Below are 14200 nucleotides of genomic sequence, written 5' to 3'. Positions count from 1 at the left end.
ATTCAATTCACCTACTTTATACCGCATGTACACAAGGAGAACATGCAAATCCCACACAGAAAGGCCAACTGGCTCAGCCGGGTCTCGAACCAGCGACCTTCTTGTTGCAAGGCGACAATGTAACCACTGAGCCACCATGTCACCCCGAGAATGTATTAATCCATTCATATATTTTCATATTATATAGAACATACTTTTCTAACTGTCATAAAGTAAAGTCTAATATAATGTAGTATCTACTCAAACAGCATGCGATTTTGGATGCACCAAACAATTCCACCCTGAAGTCTCTCTGACATTCTAGATTTTAAAATAGATTATTCTTTCATTCATTTTCTTTTCGGCTTAGTCCCTTTATTAATCTGAGGTCGCCACAGCTGAATGAACCGCCAACTTATCCAGCATGTGTTTTACGCAGCGGATGCCTCTCCAGCACTGGGAAACATCCACACACACTCATTCACACACATACACTACGGCCCATTTAGCTTACCCAATTCATCCACACCACATGTCTTTGGACTTGTGGGGGAAACCGGAGCACCCGGAGGAAATCCACACGAACACAGGGAGAACATGCAAACTCCACACTGAAATGCCAACTGACCCAGCCGAGGCTCGAACCAGCGACCTTCTTGCTGTGAGTGGAACGTGCTACACACTGCCCCACCGCATTGCCTAAAATAGATTGTTTAAGGACAATTATCTAATCTTTTGTGTTGTTTGAAGTGAAAACCATAGTTTCCAACTCTAAGTAAACTAGTATTAAACCTCTCCTCAGTAATCTATGTGATTTCAGGACTCATTTCTGTTCACCACACAAACCTGCACAGACATGTTTAATTGTAGTGTAAAAATCACTAAGAGCAATGGTAATCATTTAGCAATAGCTACCTTTGAAAGCACCAGTTAAATAGCCAAAAGCTGTCAAGATCTCTTGCTGCTGAGCAAACAAATACATTCTGCTGTTTCCCACACGACAAAAATATATAAAATATAGATAAAATATAGTCATTTATTGTAAACACTGTGGTGTTTTTGAACCATAATATTGTAAAATACTTCACTGGAAAAATCAAGAAGCTTATTCTAAACAGGTAAAACAAGACAATATGCTTCTTGATGGAAATATTTGGACTAGAAACAAGACAAAAACCCCAGGTAAGAAAAGTATTTATTGTAGTGTTCAAATAATATGTTATGACAATTCTACAGTTTCCTTTGTAATACATCTAATAGGATATAATGTAAACAAGTTACAAAATACTCTACTATGTTTTATATTACTTTCAGTAGTATTATATTACAATACACTACGGTTTACTGTAGTAAAAAATAAAGTATTTATTACTTTATTTAGCCCGAATGTACATATTGTCAGAAAAGGGGCTAATTCATATATATTCATACAATTTCACTGAAAGTAACATTTTTTAAAATGAGGGGTTTTGTCCCCAAACCCGACCCCTACACCTTCCTCATTGGTAAATCATACTAAAAATGTACAAATGAGATTGTACAAATTAATTTAAACCAGCCACTAAATCAAAAAGTTATCAATTGTGTTTGAGTTGGTTTATCAGTTCATATCAGTATACTGTAGAAATAATTTACTAAGAGTTACTATACAGTATACTTTGTCTAAAAATACTATAGTACTACAGGCCTGTAGTCAGCCTATTAAAAAGGGGTGGTTATTTTTTCTCAAACTGTGGACCTTTTTGCAGTTATTCACCTCATATTCTATTAAATTATGACATTCAAATATTGCATTTTACTGAAATATTAAGCACTAATCTTTGCTGGATTAGCTTGTCAGATGGTGATCACAACCACACTTTCTGATAATATTTCACACTTTCTGAAAAATATTTCTTACGGTTTTGTCAAAGTGCTTACTATTTTACCACAAAGTGTTCATTTACAAATGTGCATTTAAACTAAGTTATTGCAGTTTTTATAATGTTATGAGAATTTTTTTTGGAATAAAGGAATATGTCAAAAATACTTATTTCTAAAATACAAATGTATTGTCATCCATCATTTAAAAAAGAAAACAATAAGGAATCTGTTGAGACTTGTTTTAAATTAAAAACTGTAGCCTATCTGCAAATAACCAAATGGCCAGCTCATTGCCTCAGTTAGAATTTATCCATTTAAATAATTCAAATTCTTCTGTCCGTTATTTTCACAATATACCATGCCATACTGTCAAAAATGGGACAAATGAGTTCATATAGGGGCCAGATTCTGGGCTTTCACCCATATCCCAGCTCCCCACAAACCCCCCTTTCCCCCATCCACCCCCTCTCTTCAGGCTACAGGCCTTTTAAAATAGTATTTTTCATGTGGGTTTTTAAGGCTTGGTTTTCTCAGGAATAGCTTGGTAAGAGGTCAGAGATATATATTTTTTATATTTGAAATTAAATTGAGTAAGTAATATTCATTTTAGAATTAATAAAAAGTTTACTAAGGAGTATAAGTGGTCTGGAAGCACTTTTGGACTTGAGAGCTGTAACTGTAAAGATGGAAGAAGATGGCAGATGAATTCCTCTTTTTTCCCCTCCCTGCCTCCCTCTCTCTCTCTCATTAAAAACATTTGTCATAAAAATGTTTTAAAGATCAGCAGTATTGCATTGAGGGCTACAGTATCTATTGAACAGACTATTAAGAAAAGCAGGAGATGCACACTAATTGCGCCCGCAAGGCTATACACATTAAATAGAGCTAACAGCACATGCTCCGAGGTGTTAAGAAACAATCTCAACCATGACAAGCTAACGGCGCATTTTAATCTTATTAACCTTATGTACCGAGCCAACCCGACTGCAACGGCAGCACGCGAACAATAAAATGATCTTGCAGGTAATTGCATGCAAAGGATGGAAAATAACTGCATGTTTGAATGTAGCATATTAATTGAAGACAGTGAAGCGGTCATATGGAACTAATGTGGGTTGAGTGATGTGCGGATGTAATGATTGTAAATGACTTCCTGTGAGACTTGGCTTTGTGTTTTATCTTCTTTTGAGAATAGGACCCAAGTGTGAGGATTTTAAGATAAACCTATCTAGTTCACCAGGCAGTATTGGTCCCGTATAAAAGTGTTTAATAAAGATTAGCAAAATTCAATACTTTCAGTACAGTAATGTTATAATAAAATACAAAATACTAAATATAATAAAATGTATATTCATCCACGCAATATATTTTAATGGAGTCAGAATATTTTTAATAAAATGGAAAGAAGTTCACAAATCAATTGTCTGCAATAAGACATGTGCATTAAAGGGAACCTATGATGAAAATGATCTTTTGTAAGCTGTTTGAACAGAACTGTGTGTAGATATAGTGTGTCCACAGTCATATTTGGGTAATATAAAGACAATAAGTCTCTTTTTGGAAATTTCCTGATGTAAAAATATGATCCAAATCCCTCCCATTTTGAGGCTGACCGCAACATGATGTAGGAGTGCAATTTCCCCGCCCCTCCGAATTGTTTGACAGCCTCGTATTAACATCCTCTATAGTAAAGCTTATAATCATATCAACAAGACAGGATGTGCGCAAAGCAACTGTGACTAAAAGTTCCATTGAGCTCGCTGTGAGCATATCATCATCAAATGTATTCAAGAATGAGTTTTACAAGAATAAAACGTTTTTATAACAGTGGATGTTTGTAATACAGACAGTAAAATCGATGTAATTCATTAACACAGCCGCGTGTCAGTACATTTATAAAAGAGGATCCAGTTTTGTGGATGTTAAATCAGGTTTATTTTTAATATTAACAAATAACGGATATTCATACAGCAGTGGATATTAACATGTATCCTGTCACATTAGCGTGCAAAAACAGTGCAGAGTTAAACATGCTGTGTGTGTGTGTGTCTGTGTGTGTGTGTGAACTTTGCATGTGACTCATCGAAAGGCTTGAATTAACTACACAACAAATACATCAAATAATTATTGGGAAAGTTCTTACTGTAGTATTTCTCGCAAACAATACATGAAATCTGCTTCCTTCATGTTTGTCACCCTGCTGTTTGTTTATCTGATGCAGCTGAGGCAGAGATTGAGGCACACTCTGACAGGCATGTAACGTGGGCGGGGAGAACTAGCATTAAAAGCGCAGGCCACAAAAACAGCTACATGATGTTTAAAGCAGAAAATTCCAACATTCTAAAAGGTTAAATAAATAATCTGATGGGTGTTTTGAGCTGAAACTTTACAGACACTTTCTAAAGACACAAAAGGCTTATCTTAAATCTTGAAAAGAGGATAAAATAGGTGCCCTTTAAGAAAAATATGAATCGTTTGAATCTTTATTTTCATGCCAAATTTGAAGAAGGGTAAGCGTAATCCAAAATGTTTCCAAAGACCAAAGACTTTTTTCACTTTTATACGGTTCCTTTTACAGCATCGATGTTGTAATGTAATTAAAATATAATAGACTTAGGCATCCATTTAGTCGTTTAAGCGTAAAACAAGCTGAATAGCCATATTATATATATGTACGCACCCATCAGGGTCAACAGGCTAGCGTAGAAATTACATTGAAAATACTGGGGTAAAACAAATATTTTTATATTTTCATATTTTAAATGTAATGTAATGCAGTGCTTCGTGTACATTCTGATACCCACTTTATATCGTATATCAATCAGGCAGTGAATATCATACATTTTAAAGAAAACAGAGCTTGCCTTAAACGCACCATTTTTGTAACGGCATACAGCTCACCAGAACCATTTGACAAAGGCTACTAAAAAAATTAAAAGCCCTTCTGCATACTTCTGCATATACCCTATTTTGTTCCTTTTACAAGCATTCAGAAAAAATTGTAATTAAAATTCTCTCCATCATCTGCTGTTGATCACATCAGTGTGTGTATATCTCTGACTAATGTCCTACTCTTTCTTACATTGGCTTCAGTTGATATATCGTATCTTTCTTTTCTTCAAAGCAAAATAAATTAGTTTGAATGCCCTGAATATCTTGACCTTGGTGCTATTATGTTAAAGAACAAATATCATAACCACCATGTCATTATCTTCCAGCTGCCTCAGAGCTGCTTTGAGAAAGTCTTCTCAAAATGAAATCTAAGTTAGGTAAAGCTACATTTTTTTAGATTGTTTTACCTTTTTTCTTCATTCTGGTATATAGTTCTTTGCATTTTGAATGACCCTGTCTCACTGGAAAATTATGCCTGTGGTGACATTACAGTAAAATATTTAACAATGCTTATTTTTCAACATTTTTTTTACATGCTAAGTGTTTTTAAAAGACATGTTTGTGTGCAATTCTAGCTAAAACAGATACATACGAATCATGCAAAATTTGATTACATTTTATTTGATGTACAAATGCATTGTTGTATAGTTCATAACTGAAATGTTGGATGAGGGGCACTAAAATGTCAACAACCATGGGAGACCAGAGACCTTTTTTTAAATGTGACAATTGTTTGGGAATGTCAGAGGCTGCTATAATCAATTAAAGCAAGCATGTTTCACCAACCAGATATTACATGTTCATAGTTCAAGAATGGCAGTTACAAACATGTTCCAAATCTGGAGAATAGACAAAGAAACCTGACATGTTCAGCTAGTACAGCAACAGTATGAGTGCAAAACAGAATTTATGCCAGCAGAGTCAGCTGATGATTGTGCTCTGCATGTTTGCTACTATTACTATTATATTTGTAAATAACTGAAGGGTTATGCTACACTGTAAAACCCAACAGTCAACTTTAACAAATGAAATGAGTGTAGTTAACTTAAAATTTACTGAAAGTTCATTCTATTTATTTGAAAAGAGTTTTGAACTCAGTGTTGAAGGTAATGAGTTGATGAAATACCTCATTACCTCAGTTTAAATGGAGAAAGTTCACAGTACTCATATACGGCCCGTTTCCACTGTCAAAGTACTGAGTGGTACGGTATGTTACGGTACGTTACGATACGCTTTCATGGCTGTTTCCACTGTCAAAAGACAAACTGAACCGAACCGTACCGTACCACTTTTTCGGCACCTTTTCGAAAGGGTACCAAAGACAAGAAAGGGTACCGAAAGGCGGAGCTACACACGCAGCTAAACGCTACTGGTTACAGAGATGCGTCATTCACTCACGCACTAAACCACCATGTTGCCGAGACATTACACCATAATATATATATATATATATATATATATATATATATATATATATATATATATATATACATATATAATATTATATTATATACATGGTCGACCTGAGCTCAAACAAACCTTGTCGTCGTCTTGATGAACAGCCACAAAGCCAAGAAGAACAAAATCTGCTGTGCCCTGTTTTACGAGGCCGTCTAAAAATTCGAGCAGTTTCACTTTTCCAAAGAGCTCGCGATCGCGTCTATATTTAAAATAATGTACTTTTTGAGCTCATATTAATAACCTGCTCGTGATCATTGAAGCGCTTTGATATCCGATCCAGTGAGAAAGGAACAAAAGCGAGAGTGAAGCGCGAAAAAAAAAAAAAAGTAGAAGCTGGAAAACAGCAGCAAATAATGCGTCTGCAACCTAAAACATGAACAAACTGCCATGTTTGGCAAGGTTACACGTGCTGCTTGAGATTAAAGACACATATGAGAGGTTTGCACTGACTTTGGTCTATATTTGGTGTTGTTTTTTAACCAAAATGAGGACTAAATGTATGTTGTGTGTAGTTTTTCTTTAAATAGTAACAGGTAACATGTGTTCATATAAGTTGCATTTATTTATTTATTTTATACAAATGCAGACGTTACAATAGGCTATTTCACACTGTCATTGATCTGCAGTTATAATCAAATTTAATTCATAGAAAAGTTATTTATGTGTATAAAGCATCTGTTTTGTGAGAAGTGCTTGTCATATATTATGTGAATGACCCGTACAGCTTTACTGTTGACATTTCCTCGAGCAAAAATGACATCATCTAAAACTTTCTGTCATACACCATGCCCACCAAAAGAGTACTATTGGTACCCTTTTAACAGTGGAAACGCAAGCCTGATAAAGGTGACCCGTACCGACCCATACCGTACCATACTGTACCACTCAATGGAAACGAGCCATTAGATTCGTTTTTTTTTAACTCACATGGTTTGTTGCAATTGTTTTCCTCAGTTTGAGTTGACTAAACTTATTGAGTTTTACAGTACACAGTTGGTTTGAGTTTTCTTCATTAATCGGGTTTTGCTGTAATCAAATTGCTTCATTTACTCAAATGGATTAAGTTTACAGTACTCATTAGGATTAGTTTTTGAACTTAAATGGTTTGTTGCAATCGGTTTCCTCAAACGGTTTGAGTTACCTTAACTTTTTGGGTTTTACAGTATAGACATTGACAATCTTACTTTCAGAAAGTCACAGTCTAGTCTTGCTTGGATTTTGGATCTGAACTCAGATCCAAAAAATGACAAGAGCAGAACAGCGCCCCCTTTTTTTTTTTTTAAGATCCATAGCAGTTTTCTGTATTTTGTGAATCATGCTTCTTTTGGTCTTTCCTCCAACAACTTTTGATGTTCAAACGTTTGAAAAAGTTACTTTTATTAAAAATTTTAATAGTTTGAAGTAATATACTATCTGGACTGGTGTTAAATTAAGGTACAAACAGCTGAAAATATACTGCCAGTGCTTTTTTTGCTGTATTTGTGGCTATTTGTGCTATATATTATTTATATATACAGTTGAAGTCAGAATTATTAGCACCCCCCTATTATTAGCATAATTAATGGAATTGAATTAAACAAATTATTTCTAAAGCCTATTTAAAGCTTGAGTCTTCTGTAGTTACATTGTGTAATAAGACCAATGGAAAATTAAACTAACTGTGGTTCGGTTAATTTGGTCTGGACCAATGACTGTAAAAAACGACAACAGCGTTTTTTCCCATTGGACGCTTTGAAGCCTAAATGCCTCATGACGGGCACAAACTGTCGCAAAAGACTGCTGAAATTGAAACAAAGGCTCACTAAATAAATATAAGCAATTACATTTATAAACATGTACTAATATACGATTTATTAAAGAACTGTGCATGTAAGCTGTTGTATGCAATATTTGTTGGACTGCAAAATAAACGATCTTTCATAAACTCTAGCCTAAGTTAGGCTAAGCCATGAGCACAAACAAAATTTCTCTTTTAACAGTTGTTGGTATTTGTTTTCTTTTGCTTTTGTTTTAGTTATTGCCTCCATTTCCATTTGGTTTAATGCCTTAATATCTGGGAAAGAGGAATTTATTTTATTGTTTATTAGGAGTTTTCAAATAAAAAGCCAACGATACATGATGTATATAAATAATATATAACATTTACAGCTTTATTAGTTATATAAGATTCGGTTTCTAAAACATTAATATTTTATGACAGCAAATTCAGTAGATTAACTCAATAGCATGCCGAAACTCAAAATGTCAGAGATGTCCTATAAACAAGTTTAAATAACGTTACAGGAGATCTGGACATAGGCTAACATTAGTTTTGTCTTCCTAATGATTATTTCAGATGCATAATGAGAATTACTGCAAGACAGCAATCAACTGTATTTTGCCCGTCATGGCTAGGCGTGTATCAGCAAACGAACAAAGCCCGATACAGCCCTCACTTTACCGAATAAACAGTGTTCCACCAGATCCTGTATGTCAGAAAGTATAGTTTACTGCTGAACAACTCATTTTATCAGGGTAAAATAACACAGAAATCAAATAATAACACTTCAATCGCCTCCTGAAGCTCCGACGGTCTGTTTAGAGAAACTGTCAATCACAACTGTCAATCACAATGACGCGCACCATTTTAAAGCACTAAATTACTGGCTAAAAACATACTGTTTCAAAAAATGAAGATCTGAGCCTATATCAGCATGATAACCAGTGCTTTAATTGACCAAAACCATCTTTCAGGACATTTTAATGCAAGTGTAATAATTTTTTTTATTTGGGCTTAAATCTCATTCATTAACACGGAGGCAGGGTTTATGACTGCAACCAGCCCCCAGGGGGCGATCTAGCGGCCATGGGTGTCACTCAAAAGCAGGCATGAACTTTAAATATGTGGAACACACGAGAAACGTGGTTTTGGAACATTTTAATGTGAAACAAATGCGTTAGAGTTAATTAACTTGGTCCTCTCTGACTTTCAGTACTATTCTACTGGGTCCTCAAGGTTGTTGTCTTTCACCTTTCTTACTAATGGTTGTCGGAGTATGTTTGAGAATAGTCATATTACAGCTGGGATTAATTATAAGAGGGCTTCTCCTACCAAGTGGATGACAGCGGTTAAAGTTTTGGACATTGAAATTGTTGACACACTTAAATAATAAGTTGACTTTCCAACCTAAAACCTTAGCTGTCTGTAAAAAGGTGCAACAAATACCATTTTCTGTGTAAATTAAAATCTTTTAAGGTTTGTACATCTTTGATGTAACAGTATTACAAACAATGTATTGAATCTGTCTTCTCCTTTTGCATCACATAATTTGTGCTTCTCTAATAAGAACAGGTTGGTTATCCTTGTGAAGGCAGAAGGCAAGATTATCAGAATTAACCAACCCAAGCTCATTCTGAAAACGTTTGTAACCCCAAATTCTAGGATCTTTTTTAAATTATGTAGCTAGAAGTATGCATGACTGCATATTATTTTTAAAATGAACGCTACGGGCAGTATGGCGCCATTCCTTCTCGCGCTTACCGTGTAAATGGCTTTCCGGCTGTTATCAGTTTGTCTAGTTAGCTCGCCATGTATGTCGATGGACTTAAGATGAGAGGAGTTGACCACAATGACGGGGTTCGAGTCTGGTGATGAACAATTCCAGAAAGTGGGTAAGACAAATACAGAATGCAATAAATAAAATAAACGAGTAAATAACAGGGTGAGAATGTGGTAAAATCTGAAAATGTTGTAAAAATCATGCAAGGGCTTTCTTTTTCTGGATTGCTTTTTTAAATTGTCGGTTCGGTTTAGGGAAGTGGGTCAGAGGGTCAATCTGTGCTTTTGAAAATACTATTGGTTGGGTTTAAGGAAGGAGGAGGGTGGGTCAGTTGATCAGTCAACAGCGGCCTCTGGTGGATTTACGTGAGAACAGCAGGTGTGTGTATTCTCAAACATACTCCAACAACCATTAAGAAGAAAGGTAAAAGACAACAACATTGAGGACACCCAGTAGAACAGTACTGAAAGTCAGAAAGGACCAAGGTAAATAACTCACATGAAAATGTTCCAAAACCACGTTTCTCGTGTGTTCCGCATATTTGAAACACATGTGGTTTTACTGTAAGAGCGTAGGATGGTTGTAATGAAGTGTTTTTGTTTTGGTTGTCAAGTATTTATACGTGCCTAAACATGTAATATAAATGATCATTACATCACTGTTTGCACAAAATCAAGTTTTGTAGCTCTGGGTGAAGATAACAGTATTGATTGCAACATCAAAACACCTTTGATTTAGTTCCAATCACCTTGATTTAGGTAAAATCCAAATCATTCTTTGTGTTTGTTTTTTTAATCATGGGTAGTTTCAACTGCTTTCCTCACTTGTCAAGTCCTCACACCAGTCCTGAGACCTGTACACCAGAATCAGGTAAAGTAATTAAAAACTCTAACCATGGTTTGAAAACACCCCACTGACTGGAGATCCTCCACTATATACATCTACATGGATAGAGACCTAAATGATATTAGTCATATACTACAAATTATTGTTACCCAATGCACCCAACCCATGTGTGCTGCCAGCTTTTATCCAAATTTGTCTGCTGATACAACATGAAATGTCAGTCTAAATCAAGATGATGGTTTGAAAGAAATTTCAACAGTATGTCAATGTCATCATGCAATTTTGCTATATGGTTTGATTTACTTGTGTTGCTTTAGGGCTTTAAGAGGTTTATTGAACACAGACAGTAGAAATCCACATCCAACTATAAAGGACTATAAAGGCTCATTCAGTAAAGGCACAGCTAAACAGATGTGATTTCAGTCTTGATTTGAATGTGACTAATGTTGGAGCACATCTGATCAGTGAGGAGTCCATTACAGTAATCCACCCTGCTGGTGATAAAAGCATGAACAAGTTTCTCTAAGTCCTCACTGGTAACTAAGTATCTAACTCTTGCAATGTTTTTGAGATAATAGTATGCTGATTTACTTATTGCTCTGACATGGCTACTGAAACTCATATCTGACTCCAGAATCCCACCAAGATTCTTGACTTTATTTTTTGTTGTTTGATCCTTAGAGCCAAGGTACACATTCACCTTGAGTACCTCATCTCTATTCCCAAATGCAATGACTTCAGTTTTCTCTTTGTTTACTGAAGAAAGTTTTGGCACATACATCTGTTAATTTCATCTACGCATTGGCAGAGGGTGTCAATGGGGCTGTAGTAATTTGGCAATAACGCCCCGTTTACACTAATACGTTTTAGTTTTAAAACAGCGTTTTAGAATGAAAACGATCCGCGTCCACACTGCTGTTTTATCCAGCATTTCTGAACGACTCTCCGTGCACACTACAAAGCACATCACATGACCAAACACATGACCAAACACATGCACTGCAAAGATGAGAGCTGTGCACGTCGGACTGTTCATCAAGGATCTACCGCTGGATCCAATCTCACTATATTTGTTAAACGTGATATTTAATTCTACTTGTTTTCCATATCTAACGACATATTCCCCGACTTTGGTCTTTTGAATCTATAACTTGTTCTCAGGCAACATGTTTTGGTTGAGTGCAAAGATAAGTTAATATATTAAATAATGTAATGTGATTCTGCACATTTGACTAATTGCTTGCATTTATTTCCTATAATGTATAAACTTATTGTATGTTATACTTTTATAATGGCCATTATTGATTATTAAAACTGATATTCAGGAAAAGAGACAGGGTATGGTTCTTATTGTTAGAAGAAAATTAAAAAGGGGGCAGTTATGTTATAGGCTCCGCTTTGCTATAAATATGCATACAGTGAAGATGACAGTCATATAAATATGTAGCTACACGGTATGGAGAGAGATTAGACTCAATAATAATTCACGCAAAAGACACGATGTACACATGCGTAGCCAAATTCATGTACATAAAATATTTATTTATACTTACAAAAACAATTCACATGCACAAAATAAAAATACATCTTCATAAAATACGTTTCACAAATGCAAAACACCATTTGCAAATATATAAGAGTGTACAAAAAGTTTTGAATGTTTAAAATTCACGAGTTCATCCTGAATGAGAATGTGCAAATCCTCTCTCAAGTACGACTCACCCTGAATACGAGTGTGTGCATTTTTGAGACTTTCCTGTCAGCACACACCTCCCACGTGAGTCACTCGTGCCCTGTAGCCAATAGGATGCGAGCTTACTGTTCAACCAATCACAACTCCCTGAGAACGCGGGAATGACCGAAGCGCTTCACTGTGCGCACCATTTGCGCAGTCTGACTTAATTAACGGAGATGATCCTCTAAGAAGAATAGACTTAACACAAGCACTTTTCTATTGAGTCACTGAAAATACACTCAGATTCTACTATAAAAAGCGTATACACAAACTAGTAGGAAACAGTATTGACTTACAGGAGTATCCGCCATGTTGGTTAGAGGAACAGACTGCGCAAAAGGAGCGCAGAGTGGTTGACATCGAGTACAGCTCTCATCTGATTGGCTGAGAGGTACGAGTTGCCTGTTTCTGGCAGGAAAGTCTCAAAAATGCACACACTCGTATTCAGGGTGAGTCGTACGTGAGAGAGGATTTGCACATTCTCATTCAGGATGAACTCGTGAATTTTAAACATTCAAAACTTTGTACACTCTTATATATTTGCAAATGGTGTTTTGCATTTGTGAAACGTATTTTATGAAAATGTATTTTTATTTTTGTGCATGTGAATTGTTTTTGTAAGTATAAATAAATATTTTACGTACGTGAATTTGGCTACGCATATGTACATCGTGTCTTTTGCGTGAATTATTATTGAGTCTAATCTCTCTCCATAAATATCAAAATAAAAATGGGCAGCCACAGTTCCTTATATCATGTTTTCATTTTATTGTAAAGATAGTAAGACCGTATAGCCAAGGTGATGTGAATGAGGATATAAAGTACACTGTTCCCTTTGTCCTCGGGAGTTTGTTTTCCTTATCAAACTTGTAAAGTCTGATCTTACAAGGAGAGGATGCAAGACTAAACTGTGTGTAGGCTACCTAATATTGAGGAAAAAGCCCCAATCAGATACAGCAGCATTTTAAAATGAAGACGGCCTCTTCATCAATTTTAAAAAGCTCCATTTTCGGCGCAAGAAAATTCCGACATAGTGTGGACGGACGGCGTAACCGTAGCAAAACTTATGCTATTTAAAACTAAAATGTATTAGTGAAATTGGGGCGTCAGGCTAAATAGATCTGATTAACACACTTAAAAACTGTGACTGGTGTTGTTATTTACTAACTTTCATTTTTTTCTTGTGCAAAAAATACAGCTGCAAATGAATGATGACCCTGCAATTTGAATACTATAAATAATAACAGTAATTTTGAACCTCCGGAAAAAAGTTATACGCTGCTCAAGCCATTATTGGCACACTGAGCCTTCCCACTTAAACTAAGAGTGGCAAGCCTCAAAGTGCTATTTTGTTTAGTCATTATGATGAGGTTGTGTAATACAAACACAAAGTATTCATTCATTTATTCGTTTTCTTTTCAGCTTAGTCCCTTATTAATCTGGGGTCGCCACAGCGGAATAAACCACCAACTTATCCAGCAAAAGTTTTAAGCAGCGGATGCCCGTCCACCTGCAACCCATCATGGAAAACTAAGCACAAAGTAATATCTAAAAAATTTGAACTTTATCAGGTTAGATGCATTTCAATTTGTTAGGTAAAAAATATGCCAGAGTAATTGGTCATTCATTTCACTATGGCGACCCCTGATAAATCAGGGATTAAGCCGAAGGATAGTGAGTGAGTGAATGAGTCAAAGTGAGGCTATTAGACAGAATGAATGAATAAACTAATAAGCGTGTGTGTCTGTGTGTGCGTTCACCAATTGTACCCACAAGTATAGAAATACCAGTAAATTTTAATGTTGTGGGGACATTTATTTGGTCTCCATGTGGAAAATGGCCTATAAATCACACAGAATAATTATTTTTAAAATGTAAAAATGCA

This window comes from Danio aesculapii, chromosome 14 (assembly GCF_903798145.1).
Source record: "Danio aesculapii chromosome 14, fDanAes4.1, whole genome shotgun sequence".
In the NCBI taxonomy this organism is placed as follows: domain Eukaryota; kingdom Metazoa; phylum Chordata; class Actinopteri; order Cypriniformes; family Danionidae; genus Danio; species Danio aesculapii.
Note: the sequence above shows the minus strand (reverse complement) of the source record.